The 9,768-nt window shown below is 35.7% G+C and overlaps 1 pseudogene; it reads left to right on the top strand.

The window, feature by feature from the left end:
* Window positions 1-1,929: 1,929 nt before the first annotated feature.
* Window positions 1,930-2,025, top strand: LOC115831400 (annotated as a pseudogene).
* Window positions 2,026-9,768: the final 7,743 nt, after the last annotated feature.

Raw genomic sequence — 9,768 nt, 5'->3', positions numbered from 1 at the left:
AAAGCATTATATAAAATCCAGCATCCCTTCCTGATAAAAAATATTAACCAACTAGGCATCAAAAGAATAAGCCTCAAAATAATAAAACCAATATATGACAAACCCACAGCCAACATTATACTGAGTAGGGAAAAGCTGAAAGCATTTTCCCTAAGAACTGGAACAAGGTAAGGATGCCCACTCTCACCACTCCTACTAAACACTGCACTAAAAGTCCTATATAGATCAAGCAAGAGAAAGAAATAAAAGGCATTCAGATTTGAAAAGAGAAAGTCAAATTATCTCTGTTCACTGATGGCATAATTGTATACCAAGAAAGCCCTAAAGAATCCTCCAAAAGGCTCTTAGATTTAATAAGTGATTTCAGTAAAGTTTCAGCATACAAAACTAACATGCATAAATCAACAGCATTTCTAAATACCAAAAACATTCAAACTAAGAACCAAATCAAGAACTCAATTCAATTTACACAGACACAAAAATAAATAAGTAAAATATGACAGAATACATTTAACCAAGGAGGTAAAAGATCTCTACAAGGAGAAGGATAAAACACTGATGAAAGTGTGCCCTTGTAAGAAGAGACAGGAGAGAGTTTGCTTCCTTTCTCTCTGCTCTCTGCCATGTGAAGATACAATGAGAAGACTGCTATCTGCAAATGAGGATGCAAGCAGGCCCTCACCAGACAATAGAAGTGCCAGCACCTTGATCTTGGACTTCCCAGGCTCTAGAACTATGAAAAATAAGTTTGTGTTTAAGCTACAAAAAAAAAGAAGAAAGAAAGGAAATCATAGATGCAACAAATAGAAAAACATCTGGTGCTCATGGATAGGTCATTTAAGTGACCACACTGCCCAAAGCAATCTACAGATTTAATGTGATCTTTATCAAATTACCATCTTTTCTTACACAATTAATAAAAATTATCCAAAAACTTTGGAACCAGAAAATAGCCCAAATAGCCAAAACAATCCTAGAAAGAACAAATCTAGAACTGTAACATTTCCTGACTTCAAACTACACTATAAGGCTATTGTAACCAAAACAGTGTGGTACTGATATAAAAGTAGACAAATATATCAATGGATAGAATAGAGAACTCAGACATAAAGCCACATAACTACAATCAATTGATCTTCAACAAAGTTGACAAAAATACACAATGGGGAAAGGACACCCTACTCAATCAATGGTGCTGGAAAAAATGCATAGCCATGTGCAGAGAAATGAACTGGACTCATCTCTCACTACATACAAATATTGAATCAATATACATTAAAGATGAAACTATAAAAATCCTAGAAGCAAACCTAGGAAAAACTCTTCTAGGCAAACACTTCTTGGCCTAAGCAAAGAATTTATGACTAATATTTCAAAAGCAAATACAACAAAAATGAAAACAGACAAATGAGACTTAATTAAACAAGAGAGCTTCTAAGCACAATGAAGTAAATAATCAACATAGTAAACAGGCAAATACAGAATGGGAGAAAATATCTGCAAACTATGCATCTGCCAAATGACTAATATCCAGAATCTATAAGGAACTCAAATAAATCAACAAGAAAAAAAAAACTCTATAAAAATGTGGGCAAAAGACATGAACAAAATTCTTCAAAAGAAGATATACAAGCAGCTAACAAACATAAAAAATTTTCAACATCACTAATTATCAGAGAAATGTAAATTAAAACTTCAATGACATACCACCTCACACCAGAGAGAATGGCTATTATTGAGAGTCAATAAACAACAGATGTTGGTGGGGATGCAGAGAAAAGGGAATGCTTGTACATATGGGTGGGAATTTCAGTTAGTACAAACTCTATGGAAAACAGTATGGAGATTTGTCAAAGTACTAAAAATAGAAATATCCTTCAACCTAGTAGTCCCACAACTGGGTATTTACCTAAAGGAAAAGAAATTATTATCGCTTCTCGGCCTTTTGGCTAAGATCAAGTGTAGGAAAAGAAATTATTATATCACAAATATTCATGCACTTGTATGTTTATCACAGCACTATTCACAAGAGCAAAGTCATAGAATCAATCTAAGTGTCCATCAATGGTTGATTGTGTCAGGAAAAGGTATATATATATACACTACAGAATATCATGAAGCCACAAGAAAGTGAAATCGTGTTGTTGTGTTTTTTTTGCAGCAACATGGATGTAGCTGGAGGCCATCCTAAGTGAAATAACTCAGAAACAGAAAATCAAATACTGCATGTTCTCACTTGTAAGTGGAAGCTAAACAATGGGTACATGGACATAAAGAGGGTAATAGTAGACACTGGGGACTCCAAAAGGAGGTAAGGGGGGAGAAGGTGAGGATTGAAAAATTCTCTACTGGGTAGAATGTTCACTAGTCAGGTGATGGGTTCACTAAAAGCCTAGACATTACACTACAAAATATATCCAAGTAACAAAACTGCACATGTACCTCCTGAATCTATAAATAAAAAAGAAAAAGAGCAAAACCCCCCATTATTATCACCTAAATAGGTTAAGAAACAGCATTTGACAAAATTTAACATCCTCTCCTGATTGAAACTCTAAATAAATTAGGTATATATGTAATGTTCCTCAATGTGATAAAGACCATATATGACAAGTCCATAGCTAACATCATTCTCAGAGGTGAAAATTTGAAAACTCTTTCTGTCAGATCAGGAACAAGACAAAGTTTCTCACTCATAGAACTTCTATTCAAAATTAAGTTTTGAAGGTCCTAGCTGGAGCAATTAGGTAAGAAAAATAAACAAAAGTCATCTAAGTTGAAAAAGAAAGAGTGGCCAAGCACAGTGTCTCACACCTGTGAGTCCCAGCACTTTCTGAACCAAAAAAAAAAAAAAAAGAAAAAAAAAGGAAAGGAAGGAAGGAAGGAAGGAAGGGAGGGAGGGAGGGAAATCTTTTCTGTTTGCAGATGTCATGATCTTATATATAGAAAACACTAAAAAACTCTTAGAACTGATAAATTCAGCAAAGTTGAAGGACACAAAATCAACATACAAAAATTTGTGTGTTTCTATGTGCTAACAAAACTACCTGAAAAAAATTTAGAAAATACTCCCATTTATAGTAGCATCAAGAATAAAATATTTAGAAACAAATATAATCAAGGAAATTATAGACTGAAAATGTAAAACATTGATAAAAAGAAATTGAAGAAAATGTAAGTAAATGAAAAGATGTATCATGTCCATGGATCAGAATAAGTAATATTGTTAAAATTTCTTTACTACCCAAAGTGACGTACAGATTCAAAGTGATCCCTGTCAAAATTCCAATGGAATTAGGAAAGAAAAAATATCTTACAGCATTTTATCTAGACTTTTTTGATGAAGATTTTCACTAATTTCATTGCACCATAGTTACTGTGAATATGTCTTATCTTAAACAGACATTCAAAGTAGCAGAGTCATTGACTTGAATCCTGATGTCACCACTTTAGTTTATGTTAAGCACTTTATATACAGAAAAATAAGACAGAGTGCTTGCCTTCAGTTTTGTATGGTGCTCCATTTCAACAAGGATAAAGCCTATGTTGGAAATATCCACAGGACATCAAGTAAGCTCAGAGGCAGCTAACCCAGTCTGAGTATAAGGATTTTATAGAGGAGATAACTCTAGTAGATTCCAGAAAGGTGAAGAAGGATGCATATGGAGGGTATCTTTGTAATGGGAAACAATATTAGCAAACATAGTGAGATAGGAAATATCCTTACAGAGTGGTATAGAGGAAGCTTACAATGTGAGGCAAGAGTAAAAGAAGATAAAGGTGGAGAGGTGTGAAGGATCCAGATGCTAGAGCACCCAGTGCACTAAATACTAGACCAGGTATCTTGGACTTTTCATCCCAAAGACTGTGCGATTTGGTCCATGCAGTGTGACCTCAGTTTGTGCAAATGTAAAGCGGAGATAGTACTTATTTCAGATGCTGTTTAAGAAAATAAGTAACATGACACATGTAAAGATCTTAACAGATGCTTGTCAGAGAGTAGGCATCCAAAAATGTTAGTTATCTCCCCTTTGCTTTATTCACATCATCTTTAAGAAGTCCAAGTCCATGGGCCTACTCTTTAAGATAGTCCTAGATATTGGTGTTAAGTTTCAGGGGTATTGCCCCTAAGCCCATCACTGATGCTCTGACATGTTCTCCAATCTTCTGGGAATTCCTGGTGCTCAGTTCTAGTGCTCAATCCTGGGGCTCAATTTTTAGAGGTATTGCCCCTAAGCCCTTCACTGATGCTCTGACCTGTTCTCCAGTCTTCTGGGAATTCCTGGTGCTCAATTCTGCTCTGGGGCTCATTCTGCCATGGACACTAATTGCATTCCTATGACTTGGGATAAGCAATTTCCCTTCAAGTGCTTTTAGATCTATAAGATAGGCTAGCTATTCTTTAAGAGAGCAGATAATTTACTCTTCCCTGGGCCATATTACTGTTTCAGTTTTAAAGTTTTTTCTATTGAAAAACTTGGAGCTTTTACAATTTAAATATCTGGGCTACAATTCATATAAGTGATACCATACTGCTGTATCCACTCCAGAACTGGGTTTGCATATTTGAAAATTTTCCTAACTTAGTATCTCCCTAAGTTTCCTAGGCTCTACCGCTCACCAGAAAACACACAAAGCAGAGGACCCTAGTGTACCCTCGTCATTAAAGGAGACTTAAAACAAGATTGAGAGGCTATTTTCAGCCCCACGGTCTTTTTTTTACCATTTGTGTCAAGGAGTTTAAGAATGTTTGTTAAAATGGAATTTGTTATGGTCTCTTTCTTAATACTAGAATTCTTTAGATGGGTATGCCAAATATATTGACTGGTCTGTATGTACTACCCATGTGCTTCACACATATGGTACATGTTCTGTAAATATTAATAAGCAAGAAAAATAATGAAAGAATAAAAAGAAATAATGAAGAAAAAAAAGGCAGACAGGCCAGGCTGGTGCATGCTAAGGCATTCAATAGATGTTTTAAATGAATATGAATGATAAACACATACAAAGGTCACTCCTTAAAATGTAATTTGTCTTGAGATTGAACTACTGAAAAAAAATTTCTTCAACATAGCAGAAATTACTCAATTTCAACTCACTTGGTTGAGATGAGTAATTTTTTAAAAAATTAAGGAAGAGTTGGACACTATGGCTCTATATACCATGACTTTGGGAGGCTGAGGCAGGAGGATTGCTTGATGCCAGTAGTTCAAGACCAGCAGGGGCAACATAGTGAGATCCCGTCTCTACAAAAAACAAATTTAAAAATTAGCATGGCATGGCGGCACATGCTTGTAGTACTAGCTCCCTGGGAGGCTGAGGCGGGAGGATCACTTGAGCCCAGGAGTTCAAGGTTGCAGTGAGCTATGATCATGCTGCTACACTCTAGCCTGGGCAACAGAACAAGATCTTGTCTCTACAAACAAAAAAACAAAATAAAGGAAATAATAAAAGAGGACAATGAAGTCAAAGAAAGTACATGAGGAAGTTGAAACAAAAGTTGTATCTTAAAGCACAGTTAGGCAGTGATTTTTCAATCACTCTATATATTACAGAGATAAACGGTGGAGGTGAGGGAGGAAAAATTAGAATCTTTTCATGAGCAAAAATGTACAGACAGCATATTTGAGGATCCTAAGTTACCTGCCTCATGTTCCATCTTTAACAGTGAACTCACTAATCTTGATAGGTATACTCCATTCCACTGATCTCCACAGCCATGAATTCAAAGTCTGAAAATTAGATAGCTTCTTCTTCCCTGCAACAAACCTGCTCACAGTCATAAATTACTTTCACCCAGGGCAATGACATAATAACTGTTCCATGGCTCAGCTAAGATTGATAATATGCCTCAGAGAGCTAAAGACTTTAGACCAATGATTTATAGATATAGATTGATGTGCATTATTTCCAGTATTGCAATAATACATTATTCTGTTGGTCTTTTGCTGTGAATTGTGGGAAGATATATTGGACCATAGATCAGACAGAGAAGAGCAACAGGCCTTTTGCTAAACATGAAATCACGATCCAATTTCTGCAATAAAAAGTGATTCAGTGATTTTCTTGCAACATTTTATATTTAGAAGGCTAAGTGAATGAAGATTATATATAAGAGAATTTACCAGTGACATAATACTCATATCCATAGGCTTACAGAAAATAATACTAAGAACATCTTTTTTTCCCAAGTGCACATAATTTATTACACATTTTAAAAATATGATTTAACAGCCACAAAAATGCCCTAAGATTGGAAGGGCATGGGAGAATGAGGCTCCATTATGTTATAGGAATTTTTTTTTTGTACATGAATAAATTCTTTAGTGGTAATTTCTAAGATTTTGGTGTACTCATTGCCAAGCAGTGTGCACTGCACACAATTTGTAGGCTTTTACCTCTCATCCCCCTCCCACCCTTTCCCTCAAGTCCCCAAATTTCATCGTGTCATTCTTATGCCTTTGCATCTTCATAGCTTAGCTCCCACTTACGAGTGAGAACATACAATGCTTGGTTTTCCATTCTTGAGTTGCTTCCCTTAGAATAGTGCTCTCCCATTCCATCCAGGTTGCTATGAATAGCATTATTTCATTCCTTTTTATGGCTGAGTAGTATTCCATGAGATATATATATTCCATGTGATATATATATATATACACACACATATATATATATACACACACGCATATATGTATATATGCACACACACACACATTTCTTTATCCACTCATTGACTGATGGGCATTTGGGCTGATTCCATATTTTTGCAATTGCAAATTGTGCTGCTATAAACATGCTTGTGCAAGTATCTTTTTCACAGAATGACTTCTTTTCCTCTCATTAGATACCCAGGAGTGGAATTGCTGGATAAAATGGTAGATCTACTTTTAGTTCTTTAAGGAATCTCCACACTGTTTTCCATTGTGGTTGTACAAGTTTACATCCCCACCAGCAGTGTAAAAGTGTTCCCTTTTCACCACATCCATGCCGACATCTATTATTTTTAATTTTTTATTATGGCCATTCTTGGAGGTGTAAAGTGGTACTGCATTGTGGTTTTGAGTTGCATTCCCCGATTGTTGGTGATGTTGAGCATTTTTTTATGTTTGCTGGCCATTTGTATATCTTCTTTTGAGAATTGTCTATTTATGTCCTAAGCCCACATTTTGATGGGATTGTTTGTTTATCTTGCTGATTTGTTGGAGTTCCTTGTAGATTCTGGATATTAGTCATTTGTCAGAAGTATAGATTGCAAAGATTTTCACCTATTCTGTGGGTTATCTGTTTACTGTGCTGATTATTTATTTGGCTGCAGAGAACCTTTTAAGTTTAATTAAGCTTCATCTGTTTATCTTTGTTTTTGTTGCATTTGCTTTTGGGTTCTTGGTCATAAAGTCTTTGCCTAAGCCAATGTGTAGAAGGGTATTTCCAATGTTATCTTCTAGAATTGTTATGCCATCAGGTCTTAGATTACAGTCCTTGATCCATCTTGAGTTGATTTTTGTATAAGGTAAGAGATGAGGATCCAGTTTCATTCTTCTACATGTGGCTTACCAATTATCCCAGGACCATTTGTTGAATAGTGTGTCTTTTCCCCACTTTATATTTTTCCTTGCTTTGTTGAAGATCAGTTGGCTGTAAGTATTTGGCTTTATTTTGGGGTTCTCTATTCTGCTCCATTGGTCTATGTGCCTATTTTTATACAAGTACCATCCTGTTTGTGTGGCCTATTATAAGGTCTATCTTACAAAATGTTCCATGTGCTGATGAACAGAATGTATGCTGTGCAGTTGTTGGGTAGAATGTTCTATAAATATCTGTTAAGTCCATTTGTTGTAGGGTATAGTTTAAGTCTATTGTTTCCCTGATGATTTTCTGTCTTGATGACATGTCTAATGTTGCCAGTAGAATACTAAAGTTTCCCACTATTATTGTGTTGGCATCTATCTCATTTCTTAGGTCTAGTTGTATTTGTTTTATATATTTGGGACCTTCAGCATTAGGTGCATAAATATTTAGGATTGTGATATTTTCCTAATAGAATAGTTCTTTTATCATTATATAATGTCCCTCTGTCTTTTTTTTTTTTTTTTTGAGACGGAGTCTCACTCTGTTGCCCAGGCTGGAGCACAGTGGCGCAATCTCAGCTTACTGCAAGCTCCGCCTCCCGGGTTCACGCCATTCTCCTGCCTCAGCCTCCTGAGTAGCTGGGACTACAGGCACCTGCTGCTATGCCCAGCTAATTTTTTTGTATTTTTAGTAGAGACGGGGTTTCACGGTATTAGCCAGGATGGTCTTGATCTCCTGACCTCGTGATCCAACCTCCTTGGCCTCCCAAAGAATAGTTTTTTATATATAGTGGTTATCTAAGAGTTAAGGGGTTATATATATTCATATATAAATAAATTACCCAAGCCAAGAATGACAGTGAATCCACCAAATCCCAATATGCATTCCTCCCACATACCTCCACCCCACAAAACTTGACAGCTTTGGCTGGTACAGTCTGCAATTTTCAAATATTATTAGCCCGTCTTGGCCTCCCAAAGTGCTGGGATTGCAGGTGTGAGCCACCACGCCTGGCCCCCTCTACCTTTTTTAACTGCTATTTCTTAATATTTGTTTTGTCTGCTTTTGGTGGCCATTTGCATGGAATATCTTTTTCCACCCCTTTACCTTAAGTTTATGTGAGTCTTTATTTGTCAGGTGAGTCTCTTGAAGACAGAAGATACTTGGCTGGGAAATTCTTATCCATTCTGCCATTCAGTATCTTTTAAGTGAAGCATATAAGCCATTTACATTCAACCTTAATATTGAGATGTGAAGTACTATTCTATTCATCGTTCTATTTGTTGCCTGAATACCTTGTTTTTTTAATTTTTATTTTTTGTTGTTGTTTTATAGGTACCATAAGATTTATGCTTTAAGGAGATTCTATTTTGGTGTATTTTGAGGATTTGTTTCAAGATTTAGAGCTCCTTTTAGCGGTTCTTGTAGTGCTGGTTTGGTAGTGGTGGATTCTCTTAGTTTTTATTTGTCTGAAAAAGACTATCTTTCCTTCATTTATGAAGCTTAGTTTCCCTGGATACAAAATTCTTGGCTGATAATTGTTTTGTTTAAGGATGCTAAAGATAGGACCCCAATCCCTTCTAGTTTGTAGGGTTTCTGCTGAGAAATCTGAAGTTAATCTGATAGGTTTTCCTTTATAGGTTACCTGATGCTTTTGCCTCAGAACTCCTAAGATTATTTCCTTTTTCTTGAGTTTAGATAACCCAATGACTATGTGCCTAGGTGATGATCTTTTTGCAATGAATTTCCCAGGTATTCTTTGAGCCTTTTGTATTTGGATGTCTAGACCTTTAGCAAGCCCTCAGAAGATTTCCTTGATTATTCCCTCAAATGTTTTTTTCCAAAATTTTAGATTTCTCCTCTTCCTCAGAAACACTAAATATTCTTAGGTTTGGTCATTTAATGTAATCCCAGACTTTTTGGAGGCCTTGTTCATTTTTTAAAAATTTTTCTTTTTGTCTTTGTCAGACTGGGTTAATTCAAAAGCCTTGTCTTCAAGCTCTGAAGGTTCTTCTGCTTATTCAATTGTATTGCTGAAACTTTTCATTGCAAATGCAATTCCCTAAGTGTGCCCTTCATTTCCAGAAGTAGTGATTGATTGTTTTTTATTTATGCTATCCATTTCACTGAAAAATTTTCCAATCATATCCTGTATTTTTTAAATTATTATTTCTTTAAGTTTGACATCACTTTTTC

The sequence above is a fragment of the Nomascus leucogenys genome, chromosome 18 (assembly GCF_006542625.1).
Source record: "Nomascus leucogenys isolate Asia chromosome 18, Asia_NLE_v1, whole genome shotgun sequence".
NCBI classification, from domain to species: domain Eukaryota; kingdom Metazoa; phylum Chordata; class Mammalia; order Primates; family Hylobatidae; genus Nomascus; species Nomascus leucogenys.
This window is presented reverse-complemented; position numbering and strand designations above follow the sequence as displayed.